The sequence below is a fragment of the Lissotriton helveticus genome, chromosome 9 (genome assembly GCF_964261635.1).
Source record: "Lissotriton helveticus chromosome 9, aLisHel1.1, whole genome shotgun sequence".
Lineage (NCBI taxonomy): Eukaryota > Metazoa > Chordata > Amphibia > Caudata > Salamandridae > Lissotriton > Lissotriton helveticus.
The window spans coordinates 883872325-883892056 of NC_136070.1; positions in this window are offsets into that span (position 1 = coordinate 883872325).

Sequence of the window (19732 nt, forward strand, 5' to 3'; positions counted from 1 at the left end):
TTGGGGGGGGTTCGTCAAGGGGGGGCCGAGAAAAAAGGGGGGTCCCAAAACGCGTTTTTCCCATGTTAATTTCCATAGGGTGGTTGGCCTCACTTTTAGCCCGAACGGCTGAATGGATTTGCACGAAACTTGGCAAAATTGTAGGGACTGGTAGCCCGATGTGCCTTTTGTAGGTCTCAATATATGTGCTCCAGTGGATTTTGAGAAATTAACGTTTAAAAAAAGATATATATCTGTAACAGCGGACCGGTTAGAGCTCTGGTTCGCGGACTTTTCGCGCAACGGAGCTTTGTGAAGCGAAGCTGATTGGTTCTCCGGCGTCTGTCAACATTCCAAACAGTCCGTAGCGGCCGCCATCTTGTCTCTCGGTAGGATCGAGAGACAAGAGGAGGTCAAAACAAAGGGGGAAATAACTATAAGGGGGCATAGTAGATCCTCGCTGACCCCCTAGGTTTGATGTGGAGGTTTTAAAAGGGCCCCGCGGGGCAAAAAAAAAACAAAATAATAATAATCGAACGGCTGAATGGATTTGCACGAAACTTGGCAAAATATTAGGGACTGGTAGCCCGATGTGCCTTTGCTAGGTCTCAATATATGTGCTCCAGTGGATTTTGAGAAATTAACGTTGAAAAAAAGATATATATCTGTAACAGCGCTCCGCTTCGCGTACTTTTCGCGTTACGGAGCTTTGCGAAGCTGATTGGTTCTCCGGCGTCTGTCAACATTCCAAACAGTCCGTAGCGGCCGCCATCTTGTCCCTCGGTAGGATTGAGAGACAAGAGGAGGCCAAAGCGAAGGGGGAAATTACCATAAGGGGGCATAGTAGATCCTTCCTGACCTCTTAGGTTTGATGTACCATTTTGCCAAGTTTGGTGTAATTCCGTTCAGCCATTCAGGCTGTAGACGTATGTAAATGTCCTATGGAAAATTGCATGGGGAAAACACATTTGAAAGTGTTGAAATTTAGAACCAATTAAAATGTTACTTTGGTTTTGTATTTGTGTGTGATGAAAGTTAATTGGTTATGTATATATGTCAAATGAGAGGAAACCACAGCCATTTTGTGATACTACTGTCTGAGGTACATTTGTGAGGAATTTTTGGTGGTGAATTTCTGGTGTTTGATTTACACAGTACTAACACTTCTGCTACTTTTAAAAAGGTGAGTTGTTAATTTGTATGGGGAACTATGTTGTACACTTGAAGATAATTTGAAAAATGTTTTCTGTTATTTATTTGCAGTCCTTCTGTTATACTAAATACTTGATAAAGTTAGTTTTATATTATGTATTACTAAAGACGATAAATGAAAGTGATTATTTTTTTCTGCAATTTACAGCAAGCAATTTCAAAATAAAATGGCTCACAATGAAGAGACCGTGGCAATTTCTTTTGAATTGTCCAACACATTGATTGAAATTGAGAGCACCAATAATGAAATATTGTCACAAGGAGGACATGACTTGTATGATTCCATTAGATTGATTGAAATGGACAGCACCAAGAATGAAATATTGTCACAAGGAGATGACTTGAATGATTCCACTACATTGATTGAAATTGAGAGCACCAATAATGAAATATTGTCACAAGGAGGAGATGGCTTGTATGATTCCATTAGATTGATTGAAATGGACAGCACCAATAATGAAATATTGTCACAAGGAGGAGATGACTTGAATGATTCCACTACATTGATTGAAATTGAGAGCACCAATAATGAAATATTGTCACGAGGAGATGACTTGAATGATTCCACTACATTGATTGAAATTGACAGCACCAATAATGAAATATTGTCAGAAGGAGGAGATGACTTGAATGATTTTTTTGATCAATCTCTTGATGGCGAATTTATCGAGTGTTTGGAGACCATAGAGTTACAAGAATCATCATTGCAGACTTTTAATGAGGAGATTCCAGATGAGATGATTGAAGAGGAAATTACTGATGAGGACATGTTACTAGTTCTTTCAAATTTAGAAAATTCTGAAGAATAAATTTATATTTAGAAATCAAAAATTGTTTGAGACATTATTCATTTTTATTTTTAATTTATGAGGTTGTAGCGAAGTGATTGTAGTATAAAATGAGACTTATAGTATAGAGTGCAACATTTTTATGTTACATGGTAAGTTTACTCATATTTACTTCCCTTCTGCCACTATATTATCTCCAATGTGTATTTGACATGTCTTCTTCATCTCCGGCCTCCTTTCTCTCACTGTGTGTCTCCGATGCATCTTATCGCTGGTATTTTGTGTAATTACAGAAGAGAGTAAAATAAAATAGTTTGGAACGTGAAAAGGGGGCAAAGTAGAGTACTCCTCACCCCCTAGGCCTTTTTAGGCGGTCCCAAAAGGATCAGTTTCTGCTTTCCTGAGAGATTATGGTATGAGTTCCATATACCACAATAACTTGCATTACAACATGCAAGATATCTATCTCCTATTACCAACTTTTGGAGATATTCGCGGTAAGCGCGAATATCTCCAAAAAGTAACACCTGCCCTGAGCAGTTCTTAGCCATGTTATCCAATGGGAGGTGGATAACATGGCTAAGAGTATTAGCTCGGTAATGCATGAATATCGCTGAGTTTTTAGCGATATTCATGCATTGCGGCCGTTTATTATCGCATTTGCGATAAACCTTGATAATAGTAAGGTTTATCTTCGATAATTTCTGACGATGCTTAGTGGTAAAAAATTGGTTGGTAAGCATCGTTAGCGATAAATATCGCTTAACTTTGGTAATATGCCCCAACGTCTGTTAACGTTCGATTCGAAGGAAATGAGGAAGTGTTGAAAAACATTGTCTGCGCCATCTTGCCTTTTTTGAAATGCCACACTTTTGTCGTGCACGGCAGCCATTTTAGATGTCTTGACCAGACCCACTCTCTGCACGCTGTCGATTCGTAGCATGGCTCCTCACCCTCGTAAGCATCTCCCCCAGGCACTGGTCACCACCGCTCTCTGTCTTATGCATGGGCAATAAACCTTCCCCCATCTGCGCTGCTCTTCCCTGAGAATCACACTCTGTGCCCGCCCGACACCTCCCTTTCGCCCTATTCACTACCGCACCCTCTGACACTCCTCTTCCTCTGTGTCCGAATGTCCAGGCCGGTCCTAGGCTATCAGCTAGCCCTGCAGATGTAGTTTATGGCCCCAGCTGTAAAGAATCACCCCTCTTCAAAGGAGTTATAGTAGATCAAGGCCCACACCCGATGTGATCCGTCACAGCACACGCGTTCCTACTATCTGAAAACCATCCTGTATTGTGATTGGGGAGGGGACCGAGCCTGAAGCGGAAGATTCCAGGAATGACTCTTTGTACATCAAAGTTTTTACAATTATGTGTCACATTAAAAATATATAGCACTCCAACAAAGTAGTAGGAATATAAAACTTTAATAACATATAAATATATACAACAAAACAAAAACAGTAAAAACATTTAAACAACGAAGAGACCGTGGCAATTTCTTTTTAATTATCCAATAGATTTATTGAAATTGACAGCACCAATAATGAAATATTCTTGTCAGTAGCGGTCTGTTGTGCGAATAGTTCCAAGGCAGCAGAACGCGCTGAAATCTAGATGGCACGAAAGTGATGTCTAGTAAGTTGCCGCCCAGCAAAAAACGGCGTGGGGCGCCGCGGGGGTGAGTGAGTCCAGTAGGCACCACAGCTATTCTTACCGGCATTGCAGAATTACTGCTGGGGACAATGCCTGTGCTGTAGCAGGGTCACAGCAGAAACAAAAAGGATTCTGTTGAAGATGTTGTTGGTTTTCAATTTGAAAACAGTTCTGGTGTCAACTGCTATGCTAATGTAGTGGTTAATGTTTTGTTTTCTCTAGAAAATGTAAAAGAGGGGGAGGCAGTCCAAAGTTCCGTTAAAAGGGCAAAGGAAAGGATCGGTGGTTTGAACTATCAGTCAAAAAGGGGAGGGGGTGCAATAATTTTTCCTACCGGGTCACACTGTGCTTTCACCGGAAGTAAGGTCTGCAGGATTGTAGTAATTCAAAGTGAGGCTGGCGCCAGCATGGGAGCGCCGACGTCCCGCGGATACAGTTTCGTCACTCCACGGGCGATCATGGCAGTCATTCCCCATCGGGGGTCGGAGACTCCCGCGGCTCCTCTAGAATCTTCAAGGTCGTGGAGGACTACGGTGGTGGAGTCAACCAGTGACCGGGCCATTTCTTTATGTTGGGCCCGCTCTTGCCAGGTCGACCGCCATTTTGAGAGTTCGGCAGCTACCGGCGATCGCGGGGTCACATGAGCGGACGGGCTCCACCCTGCCGGGCGAGACGTTGCAGCATGGCCACAGTGGAAGAACCGTTATCTAGGTCGTTCCGAAACTGTGCAGCACTGTAGTTGTTAGGATGCCACCGCCTGGAGCGCTGAGGGTGCAGCTGGGAAGCCTCCACCTGGGGAGGCGGGAGAGGCCTGTTCGCACCGTCTCTCCCTCCCAGTGCACCCCACGGCGTCTCGCTTGAGATTTGTTATGGCCGGACCAGGCGATGAGGACGAGGGGGGGGTCGGAGGCATGTGCAAGACATCCCCCTCCAGTGTTGTCGCAGCCATTATAAAAGAAAGAAGTGTCCCGTCCGTCTTCGGGCCGGGCTTCCGGTGGATGTCGGCCGGACGCCCCTGGCTCTGGCCCCATGAACGGGTTTCTTGGTTTATCGGCTGCAGCCGGATCCCGTCGGCCTCGGCCCCCCGACCGTTGGTGGTCGGACCGGAAGAGCATGTGGCGGGACTACCTGCAACTCTCAAGGGCCACCGCGGCCGGACTGGGAGAGAGAGGGGAGGGTCGAGGAGACATTCCCCCCCCCTGCAACTGTTCAGCGTTGTAAAGGCAATCCCCTGGCCGGGTCCCGCTGGTCTCGGCCTCTCCTCCGGCTACACCCTACGTTAGGATCTCCTGGCCGAGGCGTGGCAGCAGGACCTGCCTTATATGGGCTGCTCCCGGCTGGGCGTAGCCGGAACCCTGCCCCACCTTGGAAGTTTCCAGAGTGGGGGTGGATGTTCTACTGACTTGCATTTTCCCTAGTCTATCGATTTTTTGGGCGTGGCAGGCGGTGGGACAGCGAGGGGTGATTTGGTTTCTCTTACTGTTTTTCTGGTCTCTCACCACTGGCATATTTTAACGTTTTCTTGTTTCTAGGACATTAATAGGTTTTATCATTACGTTATGTTATCGTTTCTTTGTTCGTTGTTTAATAAAAGTTCATGTTCATCAGTGGCCTACTGATTTTCGTTTTCCTATTTTTTTCTTTCCAGGTTGTTTCATGGTAAAGTTTCTGTTAACAGGATACAGTGATCACTTCGTTATTATTGCATATGTCCTTTTCACTAGGGGTGCTCTCTGGTCGGGCCAGATGACGTATCTCTAGTAAATGGTCCGGGTGAAAAAGGTGCATCAATCAGTGGGGAGTAGATAGGCATGACAGATTACAACGGGGGAGAACGGTCCGCATTACGTACCCTTTCACTACTTGCAAAGATTTTCCTACGTTTATTTGCAAACAGGGAATACCTCCAAAAAGAACTAATTCCCAAACAGTCAATGTTCGGACAATCAATCAATCAATGAGGAATGAAATAGGTACGACGTGTTAAAGGCTTGCGTTACCTACCCTTCACTATCTGCAAAGGGAGATAGAATATTCCTATTCTTCCTCGTTTGCAGGTAGAGAAGATCGTTAAGAGAATTAACTTCGAACAATTCAATGCTCGATTGAAACAATCAACAAGGGGTACTGTGAACACAAATGAACGCCGCTTATATACATACGCATTGCTATTTTCAACAGGTTGTTCCTAATGTTTCTATTTTAGCGAGGTCAAAAGAGATCCCATTAGTGGCCTACTGATTTTGCTCGATTCCTTTTGTTTTTTTACACGATTTTTCGCTATCTGCAAAGACTAAACAGAGTATTGCGACTCTGTGCTTGTTTGTAAATAGAGAATGAACCAAAGAGAACAATCAATCAAATGGAGAGAGAAGCAGGCACGACGGATTACAAAGGGGGAAAGGGCTGCGTTAACTACCCTTCACTATCTGCAAAGAGAGAGTACTCCTAATAGAAATGAGGGGTGGGGGGCAGCAATCAAAGCAGATCAGTGTGCATAAACACGAAAAAAAAAATTCTTACCACGTACTTGACATTCGACAGCTTATGATATTTGCTATTAAAAAACCATTGAAATTCACTGAAAAAACCATAGGTTATAGACCATATATAGTTAGGAATTAGCATTTACAAAACCTTGAAAATTCACTGAAAAAACCATAGGTTATAGACCATATATAGTTAGGAATTAGCATTTAAAAAACCTTATTTTACTCACACAAAACCATTGAAATTCCATATATAGTTAGTTGCACTAACTATATATTGCGCACCCGCAATCCACTGCTGATGATGTCACATATTACATCATTCATGACATGGTCAGTGACATCACTGATGACATCACTGATGACATCTCAAATGACATCACTGATGACATCTCACTTGACATCAATGATCACATCACTGATGATATCATTCATGTGACAATACAATGCATCTCCTCACATTTTAATATAACCTCTGTTTCACCCAGTGTTAAAAACAGAGTATAATTTTTGAAACCATTGACACACCAATACTAGTTACTACATACGTACTCACTGATTCCTACGTCTACACACACATTCACTCATTCACCCATACAATCATTCATACATACAATCACTCATGTTTACAACACAATCATATGCACTCATACACCTATACAGACACTCACACTCTGCCACTCATCCATGGAGTTACTCACACACCTAGTCAGTCCTGTAAAGAATCAATCACACTTCCATTTTCTACTCTATACAGTTAAACATAGAGCACCTTACGTTTTCAACCATATACTAACACATACTTACTCTCTTATACAATCATTGATACAAGTACACATTGATCTGTACAGAGTCACACACCTCCCATCCAGCCACACACACACTCAGTCTCCCATGCAAATACTTGGGCAATCAATCAATAACCCATATAGTTACTCATATAGCTACTGATCAACACATGCAGCAGTTTACAGAACAACAGACATAATGATGCACAAATTAAGACAGTTTAGTCACTAACCCATGCACTCAGTGAGACACATTTAATCACTCACTCATACATTCAGTCATGCACCTACTAAATCCTTCGTCCAGACACTTATACATCCACTCATTCTTCAATATGTAAGACATATTTTAACTTTACAGAAACATAGTCACTGGATGTTGTCATCAGTGATGTCATCAGTGATGTCATTTGAGATGTCATCAGTGATGTCATCAGTGATGTCACTGACCATGTCATGAATGATGTAATATGTGACATCATCAGCAGTGGATTGCGGGTGCGCAATATATAGTTAGTGCAACTAACTATATATGGAATTTCAATGGTTTTGTGTGAGTAAAATAAGGTTTTTTAAATGCTAATTCCTAACTATATATGGTCTATAACCTATGGTTTTTTCAGTGAATTTTCAAGGTTTTGTAAATGCTAATTCCTAACTATATATGGTCTATAACCTATGGTTTTTTCAGTGAATATATATATATATATATATATATATATATATATATATATATGTATATATATATATAAATATATATATATTCACTGAAAAAACCATAGGTTATAGACCATATATAGTTAGGAACTAGCATTTATAAAACCTTATTTTAATCACACAAAACCATTGAAATTCGCATATATAGTTAGTTGCACTAACTATATATTTTGCGCACCCCCAATCCACTGCTGATGACGTCACATATTACATCATTCATGACATGGTCAGTGACATCACTGATGACATCACTGATGACATCTCAAATGACATCACTGATGACATCACTGAAAACAACATCCAGTGATTTTATGTTTCTGTAAAGTTTAAATATGTCTTACATATTGAAGAATGAGTGGATGTAGAAGTGTCTGGATGAAGGATTTAGTAGGTGCATGACTGACTGTATGAGTGAGTGATTAAATATGTCTCACTGAGTGCATGGGTTACTGATTAAACTGTCTTAATTCTTACATCATTATGTCTGTTGTTCTGTAAACTGCTGCATGTGTTGATCAGTAGCTATATGAGTAACTATATGGGTTATTGATTAGTTGCCCTAGTATTTGTATGGGAGACTGAGTGTGTGTGTGGGTGGTTGAGAGGTGTATGACTCTGTGCATAGATGTGTGAGCAGTTGATTCACTAGGGGGCCGATTCCGATCCGGTAAAATAATACACCATACGAATCGTATTCGTAGCCAAATCCGTACGATTGGGAAACTACCGTCCGACCTCCGAATTCCGATCCGTTTCCGTTGATTTCCGTACGATTTTCTACGACCCGTACGAATGACATTCGTTTACCCGTATGAATAAGCCTCGTGCAGACCACCGTACGATTCGTAATCAGGCCGTACAAACTCACTATTCCGATTCGGAACGAAAGGCCTGAGCGAGATACGTACGGGCCAAAGTATTCACGCTTCAACATTGATTCGTACGGAACATTCGCCTCACTGCAAGCTCCACCAATACATACTACACGCACACCCCTTGGCCAAGCCTACGCAAACCCCTCCACCCGCCAACGGCCTGTACCACTCACACGCACGCACAAGTACGACACGCACCCCCCCCAACAAGCCTACGCGAACACCCCCACCCGCCAACGGCCCGTACCACTCACTCGCATGCACAAGTACGACACGCACACCCCCCAACAAGCCTACGCGAACACCCCCACCCGCCAACGGCCCGTACTACTCAAATGCACGCACAAGTACCACATGCACACCCCTCGGCCAAGCCTACGCGAACCCCCCCACCCGCCAACGGCCCGTACTACTCACTCGCACACACAAGTATGACACGCACACCCCCCAACAAGCCTAAGCGAACACCCTCACCCGCCAACGGCCCGTACCACTACACGCACACCCCTCGGCCAAGCCTACGCAAACCCCTCCACCCGCCAACGGCCTGTACCACTCACACGCACGCACAAGTACGACACGCACCCCCCCCAACAAGCCTATGCGAACACCCCCACCCGCCAACGGCCCGTACCACTCACTCGCACGCACAAGTACGACACGCACCCCCCCCAACAAGCCTACGCGAACACCCCCACCTGCCAACGGCCCGTACCACTCACTCGCATGCACAAGTACGACACGCACACCCCCCAAACAAGCCTACGCGAACACCCCCACCCGCCAACGGCCCGTACTACTCAAACGCACGCACAAGTACCACATGCACACCCCTCGGCCAAGCCTACGCGAACCCCCCACCCGCCAACGGCCCGTACTACTCACTCGCACGCACAAGTACGACACGCACACCCCCCAACAAGCCTACGCGAACACCCCCACCCGCCAACGGCCCGTACTACTCACTCGCATGCACAAGTACGACACGCACACCCCCCAACAAGCCTACGCGAACACCCCCACCCGCCAACGGCCCGTACTACTCACTCGCACGCACAAGTACGACACGCACACCCCCCAACAAGCCTACGCGAACACCCCCACCCGCCGACGGCCCGTACCACTCGCTCGCACGCACAAGTACGACACGCACCCCCCCCAACAAGCCTACGAGAAACCCCCCACCCGCCAACGGCCCGTACTACTCAAACGCACGCACAAGTACCACACGCACACCCCTCGGCCAAGCCTACGCAAACCCCCCCACCCGCCAACGGCCCGTACTACTCACTCGCACGCACAAGTACCACACGCACACCCCTCGGCCAAGCCTATGCGAACCCCCCCACCTGCCAACGGCCCGAACTACTCACTCGCACGCACAAGTACCACACGCACACCCCTCGGCCAAGCCTACGCGAACCCCCCACCCGCCAACGGCCTGTACTACTCACTCGCACGCACAAGTACGACACGCACCCCCCCCAACAGGCCTACGCGAACCCCCCCACCCGCCAACGGCCCATACTACTCAAACGCACGCACAAGTACCACACGCACACCCCTCGGCCAAGCCTACGCGAACCCCCCCACCCGCCAACGGCCCGTACTACTCACTCGCACGCACAAGTACCACACGCACACCCCTCGGCCAAGCCTACGCGAACACCCCCACCCGCCAACGGCCCGTACTACTCACTCGCATGCACAAGTACGACACGCACACCCCCCAACAAGCCTACGCGAACCCCCCCACCCGCCAACGGCCCGTACCACTCACTCGCACGCACAAGTACGACATGCACACCCCCCCAACAAGTCTATGCGAACACCCCCACCCGCCAACGGCCCGTACTACTCACTCGCACGCACAAGTACGACACGCACACCCCCCAACAAGCCTACGCGAACACCCCCACCCGCCAATGGCCCGTACTACTCAAACGCACGCACAAGTACCACACGCACACCCCTCGGCCAAGCCTACGCGAACCCCCCCACCCGCCAACGGCCCGTACTACTCAAACGCACGCACAAGTACCACACACACACCCCTCGGCCAAGCCTACGCGAACCCCCCCACCCGCCAACGGCCCGTTCTACTCAAACGCACGCACAAGTACCGCACGCACTGTGGTAAATAAATAAATAATACCTCTATTCTTGACTAGATATACAATAACAGATAGCTCAATAAATAAGAGTCAAGATTCGAGGTAGTAGGAGTTTGCAGGTTTAATACAGCATAAAGGACAGGAACAGGACAACCTGCACGGGAATAGGATGGCAGCGCTGCACGGGGCAGGGACAAAGGAATGGAATGGCAACTTTTAATAACAGTGCACAAGTATATATACTTAAACAAAATACATGGTATTCAATACAATAGGCGTAACAGTAGGCAGGGCCTATAGCAGTCGCGAGAGATAAGGCAGAAAGTAGGTGTAACAAGAGGCGTGAACAGGGCGTATACATAGACATGTGATGGAAACGTAACGGAATATGTCACAAATGGGCGGAAACATGGAGGGGGCTACCTAAGGAGCCGGGACCTCTAACCTAGTGGTGCGCGCAAGCTGGCAATGACGTGTTACTAGGGAGAAGCTGGGGGCTATGACTTCTGAGCTAGAAGGAGAGACGAAAGTCTGGAGAGTCAGAGCGACATGTACCTAAACACTATCTAGTATCTGATGTTTAGAGAACATGTTGATAGAATCCAAAAGTTATCAGGGCAAAGGCTAACAGACACTAAGACTGGTGCATGCATTATTCTACATGTAGTGTGTGTTGAGGAATATTAAATGACCATAAATACAGTATTTCTCTTACATGGAGACGTAAAGGCTAGACGATGACTGAAACTATTGATGCGATTCAGTAGCTTAGGAATGCAGAGAAGGAGAGCTGGACTGATAACTAGAATCATAACATACTCTTGGCAGACTGGCAGGCAGAGCCAGGCCGAGCCGGGCACTGTGAGGCAGGAAGTAAGTGAAGGGTCAGGGATACAGGTGGGGGCTGTATCGCACCTCGGAAAGGGTTCAGGAGACTGGAGCTGAATCTGAGTCCGGGCCCTTTTGAGGCCTAGAAACGGGGATTTTCAATGAAATAACGTGCACACTGAGAAACGTGGCAATGTAGCTTTACATAGGCCTAATACTCGTAGCTTTCACGAGAACTGGAAACTGGCATACTAGAGATGGACACAACTGTAATTGCGTCTTTAATCGATCATGGGGAATACATATGCATATTAATCATGCACATATAACATAAGATGGGGAACACGTAGGGACACAGAACATGGCAAAATTTACTTTTCCACATTCCCTCCTTGTCACTACGTTTCCATCAGGAAACATCAATATTCATGATACCATCTATCATTTCATACAGTATCATTTGCTCGTCTCGAAATTTCTTGGAACGGGATCTAGGACGGGACTTGGGACTAGGAATACAAGAGGTAGCACAAATGCCGCAAATCGCAGGGCCACATTGTATACAGAGGCAGCAACTGAATATGATCGCTACTGCAATACCTAGAAAGGACAATACTTTCCATCCCCAGGCAGAAATTATACTCCAAAACCAACCGGACCATGTCCAGGTGCCTGGATTCTGGTGTAACTGATGGGCAATTTTATGAAGTCTGGTTATAGCTGAATAAACAGACGGCGCGTTATTAGGAATGAAAATGCAGCAACTAGATCCGATGACTCTACATGCTCCTCCTCTATCGGCCAGTATGACGTCAAGAACGAGACGATTTTGGAGCACGACAAATCTCATAGCAGATTGCTCTTCGGTTAAGTTACCTAGGGCAGAGGCAGTCTCATTCACTACTGCTTCAAGAGTTCTTGTTAACCTACGGATTAACTTACTATTCTGGATAGGTCCTATAAAGAAAAAGAATCCTCTATTGAAATCTGTATACTGTTCTAGAGCAGTTTCAGTTTGATCGACAATCGGGGACTCGATCTCCCTTCTATGTCTAATGTGTACTAGATGTGTGTTTCTATGATAATCAGATGGGGCTAGGAAAACTGGTGGCAGTAGGAAGGCAATGTAACAGGTTCCATCCCAATCGAGGGGCAGACGAACATGTGCGGTCTGACCACAAACAAAATAAGAATGACGTGAAGCTTTGAAAATAGATTTCCCACTGTCACTATACTCGACAATAGTAGTACAATCACTATGTCCTACATGTACGGAACCATTATTTCGGACACATAATTCGCCTTTGACTGGTAATACTGAAATAGCAGGTAAGTCTGGAGTAGGATCAGACTGAACATTCAGAACCATGAAATTCGAAGAATAATTACCCAAATTATAAACTTCATTTTCTAGATCTAACCCTGTTCTGTGGGGAAGACCTTGCTTGTCTGGAAAACATGTACTGTTCAGAAGGGACATATCAGCTGAGGATGACGTTAACGTGGACCATGCTCCACATGAACCATTATGTGAAAACGGATAAGGAAACAGTGGCAGAACTCCCTTCGGTGTCTGGAAAGGGGGGAGTCGACCACACACCCAACAATTAGTGGCATTGCTGGTCTGGTGTGAATAATGCAACATACGGATAAATGTGTTATTGCACATAGCAAGACGATAGGATAGTTCGTGAGGAGGCAGATCACTAAATGTGTGCTCTACTGTAGCATTAGAAAACATATTTACATGAGAAATTGGAAAACATAAATGAAATGCATAACTCGTGCAGGTAACCATTAAGCTTAAAAACAATATAAAACTTAGAAAAACGATACATCGGATAGAGTTTTGACTAACTCTCTCACTATGGGGGTCTATCTCATACATGTCAGATACCGGTCTAACCGTTTCACCTAGGGGAGGACTTAGACAATTAAACTGGCTGACTTATTTTACTAGACCGTAGCTTACTTTTATACTCCTGCTGCGGAGTTTTCTCTAACAGGGAGGGCTTGATATCAATGTCATTTGCGGGACAGTCCTTAAGAATAGTATCTTGGCAGTCTTTAAAATCTTGACAATCCTTGGAAATGTTCTTGGAAACAGTTTTTAGTCCGTGAAATTTCTTGACGTGTGACAGGTGCACCCACCCCTTCCTGCCTTCCAACTTGACGGCAGTACGGGTGGTTAGAAGGACTAACTTCGGCTCCTTCCAGCGAGGCTCCAGCGGACTTGAACAATCAAAATTGCGGACGAGGACCAGGGTGCCGGGAAGGATCTCGTGTGGCTTGACTTCAGTATTGTCGGGAAATGCAGCGGCAACCTGTGAACGACAAGAGTGTAGGGCAGACATCAAGGAAGCTAGGTAATCTGTCAGCATATTACTGGAAACATCGGTAATACTTCGGGGTCTAGGTGTACCCCACATATTCGGGGGGCGACCGAATACGACCTCATAAGGGGACAGACCTGATCTGGAGTGTGCGACCATGCGCATATAAAACAAAGCGACTGGCAGAGCAACTAACCAGTCTACACCTTTTTCTTGACAGATTTTGGCAATGCGGATTTTCAAGGTTTGATTATGTCTCTCTACGAGACCGGCTGCTTCTGGATGGCGTACACAATGGAACTTCCACTGGTACCCTAACAAAAGGGAAACGTGCTTCATTAGTTCAGATGAGAATGGCTGGCCGTTATCAGAATACACGACCCTAGGGAGTCCATAACGGGGGAAGAATTCACGAACCAACTGCTTGGCAGTGGTTGCGGCTGTGTAATCTGGGACTGGATATGCTTCTGTCCACCTGGACAAAGCGCATACAACTACAAGGACATACTTGAAACCTCGACATCGCTCCATCTGAATATAATCCATCTGGAGGACTTCAAAAGGGTGGTCAGGAGGTTGGAATCCACCTTGTTCCACCGGGACACTTTTACCTGGATTAAACTGGCAACATATCATACAGGTACGGACTTTCTGCTTGGCTGCAGCTCGTAAATGTTTGTTAAACCAAATGTTCTGGATACTGTCTAACATGGCTTTTTCTCCTAAGTGTGCTGGACTATGTGCGGTATTGATAATGACTTGAACCATTGAGTCGGGGAGAAACCATGTGGCTTTTCCCTTCGTCACCCATCCCTGATCTGTCTGGACCCCTCCTTGTTCGGACTATTTCTTGATTTCCTCGGGAGTAGCATGTAACTGGATATCTATGACATCTTGAGTAGGGTCCTTAACTGTCATACAAGTAGTCTGTTCGAGAGTGGATGTCGGTGTCTTGTTAACTGGTATGTCTGGAGTCTGTGCTGTAAGCTTGGCTGTTCGATCTGCTAGATCATTACCTTGGGAAATAATGTCAGTAACTTTCGTATGTGCCTTGCACTTCATGATAGCGATAGATGTCGGTAAATGTATTGCATCTAACAGAGCTTGAATAAGGAAACCATGCTGAATCTTGGTTCCATGAGAAGTCATGAAACCTCTCTCCTGCCAGAGCACTCCGAAGTCGTGTACAACTCCGAATGCGTAGCGTGAATCTGTGTAAATATTAACTTTCAGGTTCTTGGCGTGTATGCAGGCTTGAGTCAGAGCAACTAGCTCTGCTGCTTGAGCAGACAGGGTGTCAATACGGTGTGTTTCAATAACTTCAGTGTCAGTAGTCACTGCATACGCGGCTACTAGTTCTCCTGTACTCGTTCTCATACATGAACCATCCACATAAAGTGTCAGGTCAGGATCTGGTAACGGAATATCTGTCAGGTCTTGTCTCGGCTTAGTCATAGTGTTAACTACTTCCACACAGTCATGTGTGGCAGGATTTGAAGTAACTGACGGTAACAGTGTAGCAGTATTTAGAACGTTGCAGCGTCTGATTTCTATGTGTGGCTGGAATAGTGTCAATTCATAACCTGTCAAACGTGCAATTGTCAAGTGCTGAGTCTGTGTTCGGTTTAAAAGAACTTCCACGGAGTGTGGAACTTGTACTGTCAGGGAATGTCCTAATACTATGGAATCACTTTGTCTAATAGCTAGTGCTGTGGCTGCAACTGACTTGAGGCACGCAGGCAGCGCCTGGGCTACTGGATCTAATGTGCTCGAAAAATAAGCACAGGGCTTGTATTGTCCGGCTTGATCTTGTGTGAGAACAGATAATGCTGTACCATCGCGTTCTGTGACAAAAAGTGTAAAAGGCTTACTGTAGTTCGGTGTTGCTAGAACAGGAGCTTGGCATAAGGCTTTCTTTAATTCATTAAAACTAAGTGTATGTTCAGATGTCCAAGGGAGAACAGTCGATACGGCTGCCTCCTGTGTCGTTAACTGTATCAGTGGCTTGGCTAGAAATGCATACTGAGGAATCCATTGTCTGCAGTAAGAAGTGAGGCCGATAAAAGCACGTACCTCCTTCTGTGTCTTGGGCTGAGGGAGACTCGCTATTAACTGGATACGGTCAGGTGTCAACTGCCTACCCCACTTGGACAGTAAGTGGCCTAAGTAGATCACTTGCTGGACACAGAATTGAAGCTTTGAAGGGGACACCTTGTGCCCCATCTCGGCTAGGAAGTGCAGAACTGTGAGTGACGCTCGCTCGCAAGCACGTTCAGAACGGGCAGTGATCAGTAGATCATCGACATATTGGAGCAGGGCAGTGTCAGTTGGCATGTGAATATTGTCTAGTTGTCTCTTAAGTGCTTGACTGTAAATACTAGGACTCTCTGTGAAACCTTGAGGAGCTCGTGTGAATTTATAGCTCCTTCCATTTAAACAGAATCCGAAAAGGTACTGGCTGTCTGAATGAATGGGGACACTGAAAAATGCATTCTTGAGGTCGATTACTGTAAAAAATATTGCCTCAGAATCAATGGCTGTCAATAGAGATGAGATATCTGGAACAACTGGGTACTGAGGAATGATACATTTATTGAGTTCTCGAAGGTCAATCACTAATCGATATACTGGGGGTGCATTTGGATCAGTACGTTTCATGACTGGAATGATAGGAGAATTACATACATTGGAGTCAGTTTCTACAATTACTCCTTGAGCAATGAGCTCGTCAATAATTTTGGATAAGGCTGCTACAGCCTCAGGTGGCAATCTGTACTGTCTGATTCGTGGTAACACTACACCTTGCTTGAGAGTCACACGATGGGGTGTGATTTGCATGAAACCAACATCAGTTGGACCTTGCGCCCATAGATGTTGCGGGACATTTGACAATCTCGGATCAAAATCTCGTAATACATAGTGACCCTTGAAGTCACGTAAAAACAAACGTATCCCCTCTGGGGAACAGCAAATAACTGCACCTAATTCTTTCAGTGTCTTAATACCTAACAAATTTTCTGGACATGACTTCGTAAGCAATAGATCAGTAGTTCGGGACAATGGACCTACTTCTAGAGTAACTGGCTTTGATATCTCGTTTACAATAGGCTTTCCTGAAAATCCAAGGGAAACATTTCTAGAGCCTGAGAGCGGAGCCCCTGGAACCTCGTCGTGACTAATGGTAGTCCTACTTGCCCCTGTATCAATCAGAAACTTTCTGTCTTTCCCTAATACTTGACTGTGAACATAGGGACCTTCTTGATCTACAGGAATCTCGATGAGAGGCAAGCCTACCTCCCTCTCTAGGCTGTTTCATGAATACGCTTGATACTCTGGATACTCTGTCTGTGCATACTGGTACATCTGCTGTGTAACATGCTGTGTTGCAGCGATAGGCTGCGGTGCTGTAACTGTCTGTTGTGCATTCTGTGGCTGAGAAGTCTGTGAAACTTGTTCTTGTCTAGGCGGACGTGGTCTTTCTTTAGTTTTACCAGTGGCTATATTGTGTTTCAGAACTGCACACTCGTTTATGAAATGACCTGGCTGTTTACAATAATTGCATGTCCCTTTAACGGGAGCTGCAGGATGACTGGCTTGATTCGGACCCCTCTTCTGACTGTCTGGAGGAACAGATTGTGCAACTAGTACTTTCATTTTTGTGTCTTTCATACGTCTTCTCTCGTGTTCTTGCTCTTCTCTGATTCTATTCTGGTGATACTGGAGCATCTGTAACATCTGGGACGGGGTACTAGCTTGCCAAGTACTTTCGACTTTCAAAACTCGATTTTTAACTTGTGGACTTGAATTCTCGACTAATTTAGTAACAAAAAGATGAGGGTATGACTCGCTACTCGTCTTCAAACCACTGTTTATTATAAAACATTTCTCAAATCTGGAATAAAAATCACTAGTGTCTTCGTCTTGTTTCTGTTTACAGGCTGAGATTGCATCCCAGTCTTCCTTTTTAGTGGCTAATAACCTAGGCAAAACTTGTATCAATAATTCTGGTAATTCTTTACATTTGTCTCCAAGACCGGTACCTGGTACACGTATCTTATCTTCAGCTTCTAGAGCTGTCCAATCGATCTTTTTCTCTCCCACCTCCCAATCCTTTTCCTTGAGTTTTTCATATATGCCCGCAGGCAACAGGACTTTTAACATTTTAATTATATCCGGATATGTGTATTCTCCCATACGGAGCATGTCTTTTAATTCTCGGTGGAACCCTGCTGGATCTTTGTCGTGACAGGGAATTAATTTCTTCATCTCTAAGAGTTCCATCTTGGTAACTGGGGTGTAAACAAATACTCGTTGCATTTCACCACCCGCTGTCCTAACTGGGTGTACTTCTCGTAACGGATGCTGTCTATCTATATAAAACGGTTTACTTTCTGGAGGTGAGACATGAACAAAATGCGGATTTAGGAACGTTCTATATTTGTGGCGCTGTTCTAGAATGACACTAATTAAATCGGTGCCTAAACCTTTCCATCTATACTGGAGTAACTCGTTCAGGACATCATGTAACGGACCTGGATCAGAATGTTGACCCTCATACAGAGTAATGAGGTGTTGGATCATATACGTACCCACCAGTCGCTGCTCGGCTGGGGGCAGTTTCAGAAACATTTGTGCCACTATTTCGTCTGGAAAAGTGGTAGAATCAGTAATCCATCGGACTGCTGATCGGGCTAGTTCTTGTTCATGCATGGTACTTAACTCACTATAACCGATTCGTGATTTCAGAATGTGATCGGTAGCTTGAAATACTTGTTCTAGAGAACCTTGTTCTGGTGCTGGAAGAGGAACAGTTTTCTTGTGTTATAGGCGTAAATGTTGGTCTGGAAATCTAGATTTACCTACATACGCTATTCTGGCGGTGTTCTCGTCGTCTACCTCTTCAGTAGGAGAGTCATTTTCTTTCTCGCTTCCTAGAGCTTCTTTGCGTTGTTCGTGTAACCTTATTATTTCTTTACGTATTTTCTTGTACATACTCTCTATACTATTGAGTGTCTTGTGCTTACCCTCGGCTATATTATCACTCCACTTTGTCAGAATTTTCATTTCGGTCGGATCTTTAGTCGGGGAATCTTGTTCCCTAATTAAACAATTGATCAGAAACTTTAACAGCATGAACTGGATCTCAGATTTTCTGTGAGACATGACTTCACCAATACTTTCTGGATCTTGTCCTGTACGAATGAAACGATACATTCTGTCTAGATCTTCTTTCATATTCGGTAGGGTGTCCAAATACTCGGTCACCCGTCTTACACGTAATGAATATATAACCATACTATCATCACCTGGGACCGGATCATAACGGCATTCAGTAAGAGCTCGTCTGATATCTGCAACAGACTGATGTTTGGGCGTGCGCTGTAACACACGTTCATGTAACTCGACTGACATTACACGTTTGTGTGGCGGCGGGGTTCCCGGAGGACCTCCTCCCGCGGCCCCTAAACTGGAATCGTCGACTGATACTCTTCGTGCTGGCAGAGTGACCAGTGTAGCGGGTACTTGTAATGTAGGCTGGACCGGGGGTACCGTAACAGGTGCTGTAACAGGTGCTGTAACAGGTGCTGTAACAGGTGCCCCGGTGACTGGAGGAGCAGGATTTACATTATTTACAGGAGCTGGCGGAACAGGATTTGCATATTCTGGGACTGTGTCGTCCAAATAGCACGAGAGAAAAATATCAGCTGCGGTCGGTTTGTGACGTAGCTTGGTCGGAACTAAGGGTGGCGGAAAATTACTGGATGCTTCCGGGGTTGCTTTTGGCAAGCCCTCGGCAAGAAGAGGATACATACCCTTAATAAGGGCATTCCTCTGTCTGTCTGACTGTTCGGTTTTAACTCGTTCACCTATTTTGATTAATTCCGTTTCTTGGGCTCTTTCTGAGGATTCTCTACTTAATTCGGTTTTTCTGATTTCTTTTTCGGTTCTTT